At 57.9% G+C, this 11,367-nt stretch overlaps 1 long non-coding RNA gene across 3 annotated transcripts in view; it reads right to left on the bottom strand.

The window, feature by feature from the left end:
- Positions 1 to 5,553: 5,553 nt before the first annotated feature.
- LOC107196129 overlaps positions 5,554 to 11,367 on the bottom strand; it is a 6,419-nt gene continuing 605 nt past the window's right edge. Inside the window, exons 1-5 of one of the 3 annotated variants that reach the window (XR_001517492.2) lie at positions 11,283 to 11,367; positions 10,483 to 10,759; positions 9,733 to 10,282; positions 8,933 to 9,269; positions 5,554 to 8,420 (exon numbers count right to left, since the gene is read on the bottom strand). This is a non-coding gene — a long non-coding RNA (uncharacterized LOC107196129). Of the gene's footprint in view, positions 8,421 to 8,932; positions 9,270 to 9,732; positions 10,283 to 10,482; positions 11,242 to 11,282 lie in introns of all 3 variants that reach the window. The other 2 variants (XR_001517491.2, XR_001517490.2) reach the window with 2 other exon arrangements.

Raw genomic sequence — 11,367 nt, 5'->3', positions numbered from 1 at the left:
CCACCGCACGCTCCGCCTGCCGGCACCATCCCTGGCGTCCCCACCACCCAGACCAGGCTCCCCGGTCCCTCTTCAGCAGCCAGGCTGTGGGGCCACCGGTGCAGCCACCCCTCGCAGCACCCAGGGGCTTCTGGATTCAGGGCTGACAGCCTCTTCTGGCCCCGTGAGTATCACGACAGTGGCTCTGAGCCAACAGACGCTTACTTTCTGAGTCTCCCCACCAAGGGGCCTGTGGTCACCCAGTAACAAAGAGGAAAGGCCTAGATCAGGCAGACCGGCGGCCTCTGTCCCCACAGGACCAGGCCACACGGAGTGAACCTTGTCTCTGGGCACCTCCAGCCAAGCAGACCTGCCTTCTTGGGTGATTTTGCGAGCGGTCCCGGGCTCCCTTTCCCACAGAAGTGGCCTGGGGCCGCTCCTGCTTTGCGGCCACTCCCTGCGTGACCGTCAGCTTTCTGTCCCCGTGAGGGTCACATGGTGGCCCTCTTCTATTTTCTTCTCTTTTTTTTTTTTTGAGCGCTTTCCAAAAATAATCGAAATCAGATATTCACACAAAAACTTCTACGTGATGTTCAGAGCAGCACCATTCACAACCAAAATGTGGAAATAACGCAAGTGTCCGTCAACTGACCGGTTGGAGTTCGGACATCTGGCTCGTGGATGAAGCTCAGAACGCTGGAGGGACGAAGCCGAACACAGGAGGTCACACGGTGGGCGGTTCCCCTTGCGTGAGCCATCCGGGACCAGCAAACCAGAGAGACGGACCCCAGATGGGCAGTGCCCAGGGCAGGCACGGGGTTTCCACATGTGGTGACAAAACATTCAGGGACTTGACAGAGAAGGCAGATGCCCAGCACTGCAAAATGTGAATGTCACTTCATTTGATTTTTAAAAGTGCTTTCGCCCTCGCAGGAACTGCTGTGCTCAGCAGGGGACCCCGCTCTGAAGCCTGGGGTGGTTTCCAGATCTGGGGAGCTCCAGGTTTTCCGGGGGCCTCTAGATCTCAGCGTTCATTCCTGGTGCTCCAGAGCTGGTCCTCTCTGTGCTCAGACACAAGAACAGGAGTGTGTTTCTTGGTTAAAAATGTTTGCACGAAGCTATGTTCCATCCTTAAAGAGGTCTTAGGGGCTCGGGCGTGGCAGCTACAAAACACACCCCAAGGGGGTGACCCTCTTCCCACTGAGAGGCAGGGTCTTCGTCCCTCTCCTGGAAGGTGGGCAGGCTGTGACAGCTTCCTCTGACACAGGACAGTGGCGGGGGAGCCACAGGTTCAGAGGTGGGTCAGCATACACCAGGCAGCTCTGCCCGCACCTGGCGGAGAGGCCATGAGCAGGTGCTCTGCTCAACGGCTGTGGCCAAGCCCAGCTGTCCTTACCCATAGTGCGATGGCCCAGCTGGGTCACCTCCAGCACAGCAGGACAGAGGCAAAGCCAGCCCACTGCTGGGGCTGGAAGTCCTGCCCCCCAAGGCTCCATGAGCATAATAAAAGCCTGGCTGTTGCATCTTAACGCTAAGGTGGAGGCTGAGCAGACAACAGGTCATCTGTGGAGTTGCACCTGACGGACACTGTCCCACTGCTTCCAACTGGGACGACCTGAAATCAGTATCATTTTCTGTCTAAAGTTTCCTGTTTTGCAGATGCCCGAGCTCGCCCGCATACACCTGGAGGACAGCGGTTCTAGCGGAAGCACAAAGCCTGCCAGGAGGCCCCACCGTTGGACTCCCACAGGGGGCAGGAACGGGCCGATAAGGAGGCCCGGCAGGGCGGCGGCAGCCTCCGCCGGCCGGACACCAAGGAGAGGTCCGCGGACATTCCTGCCTCTCTGCCCTTCGCTGTCAGTCTCTTCCCCAGTGCCTACAAATGACCCTTCTCCCCATGGCCAGGGGAAGGGACGACGTGGCCACAGCGTTTCAGGTTGACATCGTCCCACGTCAGCGATCGAGATGGCAGCTCCCCCACGCAGTCCGTGTCACACGTGCAGATGTGTGCCCCTTCACACGCACATGCACACATATACACAAGATGCATGCATATTTGCGTGTACACAAGGAAGCACACGTGTGCATGTTTACGGGTACACATACATACAGGAAGCACCCACATGCACACACAAGCAGTGTACATGCATGCAACGAACACGAGAAGCACACACACATGAAGTGTGCGCACACACACATGCACGCAAGGAAGTACACGTGCAGGCACTCGTGTACACACAGAAAGCACGCACGTGCGTGCACACGCACACAGGAAGCACACATGTGCGCACACACATGCACACCCAGGAAGCACTCTATACAGTGAAACTTTAGATCGTCATTTCTACTTCTTTATAAGCGGCATGCACAGTGCACGTGTGCACACACACAAGCACACACACGCCCACGTGCACACACGCGTAGGCACACGCTGGGTTGCGCACCCTCCCCACACTGCGGTCTTAGCCATCGCCATCCGTAGCCTGTGCCCTCCCCGCTGGCTCCCAGCTGGCGCTGTGAGGTGCTACAGCCCTAGGCCACTACCATTTCCTACCACTTCTGTGGAGACGGCAGGTGGACCTTTTTAAAAGAGTCTGACAGAAAGATTTGCACCGAAATAGAAAAATCACTGCTCCAAAGAGCATGTGTAATGACCGCTTCGGGGCTGAAAGTGTCTTGGGAGCATGTGGGGCTGGGGAGTGTTTCTCTCTCCTGCACCCGCCCGCCTCGCCTCCGGGAGGCTCCCTGAAGGGCTGGCATCCAGCCCCGGGCCCCTAAGGCCGATCCCCAGGCTTTCTCAGGGGCTCTGGCTAAACCGATGGACCCCTCCCCTCTCCACTTTGGAAAAGATAGACGGCCTCTCAGCCTTCCTCTCTCCCGGTCAGCTCCGGCTCCTTCCCCAAGCACTGACCACGGGACGCCGGCATCCACCAAGGAGACCTGCTTCCACATTGGAACCTTTAAGCCAATCGATTCGTCTAAGCCAATCGATTCTCCCATCGCCCTCACTCAACACGACTGAGCAGCCACGACGCGCGTTGGGGGTCCCAGGCACTGCAGGGGTGTGCTGCGGGAGCCCGTCCCCTTGCGACGGTGAAGCGGGCCTCCCACATGACCTGCCACCGCCCGGACCCCCCTTCCCTCTTCCTGAAGGCGTCACGTCCAGCAGGGTTTGCCAGTCACCGCATTGTTGACGCTGCACCAATTCCTGGTCGTGGCAGCGGCACCGGCCTCCAGCCGCCACTTAGCAGCAACCCTCCCCCCAGATGTCACAACCAGTAGCGTCCCCAGACACAGCCACGCGCCCCCTGGGAGGCTGTGTCACCTCCGGTCGAGAGCCACTGGTTTGGAGGGAGCCACTTCTCTAGATTTCAGATCTTTTTTGAGCCCAGCATCCTCCCGCCCATGCCACGGGGCTTTGCGAATCTTCTGACCGAGACCGTGTCCGGGCGGGGACAGCCCCACCATGGGGACACTGTCATGGGACGCTTCCTGCGTCTTGACACACGTCCTCCTGTGCCGCATCCATGCCCTCATCTCCCCACAATCACCAGGCGTCCCCAGGGGTTCCATTTTTGACGAAGCCTTGTCCATCCTGGCACATTGCCATGCGGCCTCCCACCTCGGCCGTCAAGGTCAAAGCAGCCGCACAGGACACCAGGAGCACACACCTGGGCCCCGGCCGGGCCCCGCGGTTCTGACGATGCCGGCCCCTTCGGGCCCCATCATTCCGAAGCTGAGCTGCTCGTTTCTGCTTGTCCCCAAGGGGCTGGCGCCCGACCCTCAGCCCCACTCCCGGTGGCGTCTGCTGTACCCGGCTGCCCACAGCCCAGGGAGCGTCCAGAGCTGGGGGCCCCGATCCTGTGACAGGAACGAAGGCCCTTGGCACGCACTGTGCCCCCTTGAAGCAGCAGGAAGGAAACACGACTTCCTCTCAAGGCTTTTATACAAATAAGCACAATACTGAGCAGCCGGAAATGAGAAGTGTCTGTGCCTTTTCCCCCCAAGATAAAATCTAGTGACACTTGTCTTTTTCATTCATTCTACTGGGTTTCCTTAAATTATTTGACCTGAATAAATCTCCCTAATGTGTACTTTTTTTTTTATAATGTGTACTTTTTTTAAAAGCTAAAATGTTATATAATAGATATTCCTAACACCAAGACTCTAAAATTTTCTTTCAGGAAAAAAACGATTGCTGTCTTTAGCTGAAAAAAATAAACCTGAACAGACTCACAAAGGAGGTCCTTGTCTTTTTTTAAAAGATTATTTACTCGAAAAGCGAGCGTTTGGGCCTCCCGTTATGAACGTGGCTGTGTACATCCAAATATGTTTTGTCACCTAGAGATCCCGTGAAAACAGGGTTTTTGAAACTCCATTTTCAGGAAAACTAGGTGAGTATAAGCGGCAGACTGAACACACAGGTGAGGCCGGGGAACAGACATGGGCAGGAGCTGGCGGCGGGGACAGGAAGCAGCTCACGGGCGGGGTGGCTCGTGGGGGGGCCGAGCTCGGCACCCGCATGCAGGGACTGGAGAGGTGGGGGGGTCTCGCTGCCCCCCCCCAGAAAACACTGGGTTGTGCCACGTGTGGGGGCTGCGGGAAGAGGAGGCTGTCACGCTGTTGGCATAGGTCCCCCGGCCATTGGTTCAGAGTCGGAGGAGGTAGGGGACACACGTCCCTGGAAGGGTGCCTGGGACTCACTGCCATCGTGCCCTAGGATGACGGGGAGAGTGAGGGCCACCGAGAGTTTAAAAGGCGGAGAGCGAATGGTGCGTGTGCTGACTGAAGGCTCGCTCTGCATTGTTGTGTCACAAGGCTGTCACTCGCCATGGGCGGGGGGACTGCAGTGTCCTTACCTGCTCACAGTTCCTTGGCCGCTGCACAGCACAGTCACGATCTGAACCCAGCACTACTGGCGGGGAGCCCAGGCCCGTCCCGGGGGAGCCCTTGCACTGGGTCCCCGCAAGCCGGCTCTATCCTGGGTCCGGTGTCGATTTCCCCGCAGAGAAGTCCAGGCCACCAGAGAATGTGAGTGGACTGGGAAGGGCTGCCCGCCCGCGTGCCCTAAACCTCCTTCTTAGGGACTTCCACCCTCAGCCCCTCTTACTTTCATAAGTTGGGGTACGCAATACGAATATTTTAGCAGACCAGAGGTTACACTGTCTCCGGCCCTCCCTCCAGGGACATAGCCACGCTGTCCAGGGGGCGGTTTGCTTTTTGCAAATATGAAAAGTAATCGCGATGAACTGCGCTCAGTGACAAGGCAGGTGTGGGCCTCAGCTCGAACGGGGCTGGATGAGTCACCCCGGACTGGCTTTCCCAAGGGAGCAGCTTGGCCTGGCCCCGGGTCGTCCTGCTCTGTGGGGACACGGCCCCCGTCCACGTGCACACCTCCACCTCTGCTCCTCGCCAGAGCCTGGCACCGCCTGGTGCTCTCCACCCCCGCCCGGCCCGCTCCTGCTCAGCGGCATGTCACCGGCTGCCAGGAAAGGCCCGTGGCCACCTTCTCATCCAGCTCTTCCTGAGTCCCCGGGCCCAGGGCACCCCGCCAACCCAGCCCCGGGGCTTGGCTTATTTGTCCACCTTTCTAACAGCTTTATTGTGACAGAATTCAAACGCCACCAAACTCACCCACTTAAAGGGTACAAGTCAATGGTTTCCAAGTGCATCCACCACCACAGCCGACCTGAGCATTTCATCACCCCAGAGAGAAGCCCGCACCCTGCGGCCATCACCTCCGCATCCGAGCCCCGGCCACACGTCTCTGGTCTCTAGGTTTTCCTGTCAGGTCGGCTACTGCTCTGGCTCTGCCATGCTCACCCCAGGTGACCCAGGAGGTGGGACGGTCCCCTCTGGGCCCGATCACCCTGCCCTGGCCTGCGGCCTGCTCACTGCGGTGGCAGGTTCTGACTCCGGCCCCCAGGGGAGGGCAGGGGGAGCGGCCTCCTGCTGGGTGTAACTCCTGTGTCTTCGGCCCAGCAGGAAGAAGTAAAGTCAGCTTGGGGGGTGTCACTTAAAGAATGGGCGGCTGAAACCACGCCAGCCTGGCCGGCCCCAGAGCAGACTGGTCAGGATGCGGGAACGCTGTGGCCAGACTGCAATGCCTACAGCCGGAGATAAGACAGGAAAACTGTCCTAAGGGGTCACCTGCTCAGATAAAGGGCAGCGCCGGGTGGTGGCCCAGTGGCCGCTGCACCCTGAGGAGCGAGGCTGGCGTGGGACCGGCAGAGGACTGCCCGCTGGCTGGCAGTCCCGGGCCTCGGGCTGGGCACCAGGCCCAGGGCGAGACTGTCCTGGGAAGGGAAACGCCCCCCTTTCCATGTCCGATCTCTGACTTCCTCCTCACTCCTGCTTTGGGAGGGACCCCGGCTCCTTCCCAGCTGGGTAAGCGTGCTGGGGATTTAAGTCACGGTCCAGTGGATAGTGACTGTGGCTCTGTCGTCGGGGCAGGACCTGCTCACTCTGACACGCGGCCGAGACCCTCCAGACAGCCCGTGCTGAGGCCCCCCGGAAACACATCGGCAGCCCCCCACTTCAGCTCGGTGGGTGTGGAAACATGCTGGCTGCCTTCCATCCAGACTCTCCTGTGTGGCAGTCTGGGACAGGCGGGCGGGGGCCGGTGGCCTGCCTGAGCGTACAGAGCCCATCGGTTCTTAAAAAGCCAGCGAGGTAGAACACAGCAGCCCAAGGGAGCTGGGAGGGAGGGCGTGGCACGCAGATGGCGGCCGGCTGGAGACAGGAAGGCAGCAGGGACCCCGACGGGAAACGCCTGGCAGGGGTCAGGGAGGCGGCCACCCTGGTCCCCGCTCCCCCTTGTACAGGCCAGGAGGCCAGCACCCCACCTCGGAACAAGAAAGAGCCGCACACACAAAACCAGCCACCGTTCCCGGGCCCGTCTCTCCACTTGGGCTGTGGGGGCGACCGCCACCCTGAAACCTGGAGACGGGGGTTCAGAGTGGAGCCCAGACCTGCCCGCCTGGAGCCACGGCCACCACAGGGGGTGAGAAAGTCCTGCGTGCCGTCTGGGGGGTCTCGCTCTCAAGGGCTTTCCCCCCAGAAGCCCCTGGGGAAGCTTTGAGGGGACCCCTGGGGTCTCGGCAGGGAGAGGGGACAGTAACGCTGGTGACACACACCAGGGCCTTCAACATCCCTTCTTTGCCTTACTCTGGATCTGCCCCCCGCCCCTGCCGGTTCCCCGCCGTCTGTGGGCTGCCGGCGCCCCCTCCACACGCGGCTTGCCCGCCCCATCCAGGGCTCCACGAGGTGGCGGCCAGGCCGGGGGCCCCATCACTCAGGCCCCGCCCCCTGGGCCAACCCTCGGGGCCGCTGTTCTCCGTCAGGGCGCGAAGGTCTGCTTTTCCGTCGGAGGGGCCCCCGCGGCAGGAGCCGCGAAGGGGCGATGCTCCGGCATTCCCGTCCACGCTAGTGGGTGCCGGTCCCAAGGGAAAGGCGGGGAAAGTACTGCTTCTTCCTCTTCACCTGCTTGTCCCCCAGGAGCTGACCCGTCTTCCTCGAGGTGACCGATCTCAGCGCACCCACGCGTTTACCCTCGGCCACGGCTGCCACGCTCGCCGAAGCTCACGCCGCCCCATTTCTGGCATGTGGGGACCTTGTCAGGTTTTACTCCTTAATCTGTCCCCCAGATCGAGGTCGCAGGTTCGGTGTCATGCCGTCCATCCGAGGTCTACAATTCTCGACCCTGGTGGGTAAGAAAACTGAGGCTGTAAGACGTGCTGAAGCATCACCACATGCAGCCGAGGACAAGCGTCTGGCTTTGCAGCGGGACACTGGACTAAGCCCTCTGCCACTGGCCCGTCCCTAAAGCCCAGGGTCCCTGTCCCCTCCCTGGTCAGTGCCTCCGGCAGAGGGATGGGGTCTGTGCTCAGACAGTGACCTCTCCCCCAACCCGGTCCCTCAGCCAGCACTGGATCCTTCAGGAAAAGTCTCTCCTTTTTCAATCACAAATGTTGTGCTCGGACCCTTTTCCGCCCCAGTCCTAGAGGCCTGAGGCTGGGGTCTTCAGATGACACCTGAAGTGACATTCTCCACAGCCAAGACGTCGAGGCTCGCTCTGGGCGTCGCAGGAAGATCTGGCAATCCACAGAGATCCCTTTGTTCTCCAGAAAGTTCTCTAGCGGCCTTTGCCCAGCTCAGAGACTGTGTGGTGGGTGGGTGCTCTCTTCCTCTGCCTCGGGGAACCGGAAACGGGATTTCGACGGAGTGGGGGGACGTCTGAGGCCGACGCGGGAACCCTCGCTGTCACGCCCGCCGAGTCTCGACGCTCGGCTGGGGCGAGTGTCGCCAGAACACGTTTTGCTTCTCGCATTTGCATCGTTTTAATCCCGAGGGTTAAAATTCTAGTTCCGATTCGTGTATCTAAGCCTCGTCATCTTCTGATGTCTTCACACGTTTTCTGCAGCCTCTTACGCTGAATGGAGCTGAAATAAAATTTCGGAGAAAGATTTAACAAGTTTCTGAGCTTTGCCTGAAATATGGTGACACAGTGGCGGGCAGAGTTTCTGAAGCATAAGATTCAAGTAGATGTTTCCAACGGAAGACAGTCTCGGATGCTGGTGGTGGACACAGGCCAGCTGCCCGACCCCCTTCCAGGCAGAGGTGGCAGACGTGCAGCCTGTGCCGGCCACGTCTCAGCCTGAAGGACACTCCTGGGCCAAGGTCACTGCCCTCCAAGGGCAGCCCCATCCAGTGACCTCAGTGCAGGGGTTGTCAAAACCCAGCCACTTCCCTCAACTGGGGCCACCGAGCAGCCATCTCGGCCGGGGCCTCTGTCAGATCCACATCACAGCCAAGTCCCTCTGCCCGGTCCTGCGGCCCAAGGGTGTCACCCACTAACCCCACACACACTTCCCCTCCATGGGGGACTGGCCTGAGGTGGGCTCCTGTCCCGGAGCCCGAAGATGTCCGATTTCTTCCGCACGGGTTTTCCTACCTTCAAAGGTGTCCTCCCTCCTGGTCCTGAGTCCCATTCCGGCCACCTCCTGGGGCCACCAGGCCCTCTGAGGACAGGAGCAAACATCCCTAAATTGCCTAATAAGGGCCTTCGTCCAATTTGTTTTCTGCGAAGACTCAGAGCAAGAAAATCTTTTTCCTCTCGGATCTCGAGCTGGAAGCAATCTGGCTCTTTCTTGAACAAATCTGAGATGTGTCCAGTTTCTGTTTACAGCGTGACTGGGCCCTCCCGAATCATTGCCTCTCAGGAGGCTTCTGCTCTGCTTCAGGTTAGAACGCTCCCTTAGAAACAGGCAAACTCAGTGTCACGTCGTCCCCTGAAATGGTACGTAAGAAACATGGCGAAATCCATGCCAGGAGCATCCTAAGGACCTGGCACTCAAGAGATAAAACTGAACAAAGCTGGCAGAAGTAGCTTCTGAGGTAAAAGATTTTCAAACTTGTTGTATTTCCAAAGATCCAATCGAGTCAGTGGTTGCTCTGGGTGGGATATGCATATGACTGCATTTGCATACGTTAACATCCACAGAGTCCCATTAAATACTTCACGAGAGTTAACTTTTTTATAGATGAAAACAATGCTCAACATTAAAAAACTGAAACAGTATAAAAGCAACAATAAAGCATCCCCTTGCCAACCCCCACCCCCACCCTCGGCCACTCCCCAGTGAAATCCCACTGAGGGCTGCTCTCAGATCCAGGGGGGACAGTGTGAGTCTGTACCTCCACTGGCCAGGCAGCAGGTCACCTGCCACCCCCCACCTGCTCCTGAGAGCATACCTGGGCACAGGCCCGCCTCGTTCTTTCCATCAGAGGCTCAGCGGTGCGCGATGTACTATCCTTTTCACAGATGCCCTCCTGCTGGGCATTCTCAGTTTTTTGCTTTGATAAGCAGAGACCCGCCTGGACACGCGAGAGCAGGACTCAGGGTCCATTCCTCAAAGTGTGGGCCGGCATCTACACGCCGCGGCATGGCAGAGGACATCAGTTTCGCCCCCACTAGGGACTGTCACACTTCCTCCAGCACCCGCGACACCGTAGGCCTTGACGAAGAGGTCCAGACATAGGAAATGATGTCTTCTGTCATCTGAGTGTTTTGAATTACAACGGTGCTGTGAACGCCTTCAGGGAAAACAGATACAGATAAAGGATCCTCTGGCTTCAGCCCCTCCATCCTTAAGTCTTTCTCTTATTTTGAAATCTAGCCATGAAATCGGTGAACTCTTACGAAATCTCAGAATGGTAAAAGCCACTCCGGGCCTCACACCAAAGCCGGAAACCATAAAAAACTCAAGAGACTTGGCTACATCGCCAATTTAAAACTTGACCACTGCAAAGAAAACAAACAAAAAGGTCAAGCCCCAGTGAAAAGATAAATGAGAAACTGTGAAAAAATAAACATGATCCACACAGGTACGCGGCGGAGACGGGCTAACACCCTTAACAGAAGCAGCTCTAGGGTAAGAAAAAGACATATGGCCCAAAAGAAAAATGAAAAAAAAAAAAAAAAAACGCACAAAGGACACGTACAGGCAATTTTCCAAACGGCCAACAGCAAAATGAAAAGATGCTCAACATCACCGGCAGTTAGAGAAATTAAAACCGAAGCGATGCAGAGGCCGCCGGAGAGGAAAGCAACGGCCGGCCCGCAGGCGGACCGCACTGCGCACGCGCGTCCGGCGGGCGTTCCGGCAGACGGCGTCAGTCTCTGGCCCCGCAGTGCCTCTTCTAGGAATTCACCGAGGAAATACTCGGCCGCTTCCAGGCACATGTCATCAGCGACGTTCGCCACAGCACGCCTTAAAAACTGCGAAGACACATGCCAAAATATTTAGTCCGTGTTTCTGGGCTGTTAGGTGACTAATTAGACATATTTCCCCAAACTTCTGATAATGAACCAGTATTACTCTTATAATGAGAAAATATTGTTCATTAAAACAATCCACTGAAGCATGAAAACAATGTTTTAATGGGTTTCTTAACACTTGGTCCCAAAATTCCCCAGACTGGTCAGACTATAGACAACCTTTCTCGTGCCCCACAGGAAGAGGCCTCTGGGCTTTGAGCGTATCAAACCTCCAGCATTTTCCAGACGGGAAAGGAACCCCCATTTCACCCCCAGCGGCATCTAGGTTATGGCCACAGGGCCAGCAGGGACAGACTGACGGACGGGACGGTGTCCGTGCCTTGCCCTGGATCTACCACTTTCACTGGTCGGGGCCAATCCCCCCTGGCCTGGCACCCTGAGCAGCACCCGCGACACCGTAGGCCTTGACGAAGAGGTCCAGACTGTTTGAAAAACAAAACCGGAAAAGTGTTCCAAGTCACACCTTGGGTGAAGAGACCGGAAACAGCTGACTTGCAGTCCAGGGCGGTTCACCACGTGATTCCCTCCCAGATGTCCAAGACAGGTGG

The sequence above is a fragment of the Pteropus alecto genome, unplaced genomic scaffold, assembly GCF_000325575.1.
Source record: "Pteropus alecto unplaced genomic scaffold, ASM32557v1 scaffold67, whole genome shotgun sequence".
NCBI lineage: Eukaryota > Metazoa > Chordata > Mammalia > Chiroptera > Pteropodidae > Pteropus > Pteropus alecto.
The sequence above is the reverse complement of the archived record's forward strand: the minus strand, read 5'-3'. Positions and strand labels throughout refer to the sequence as shown.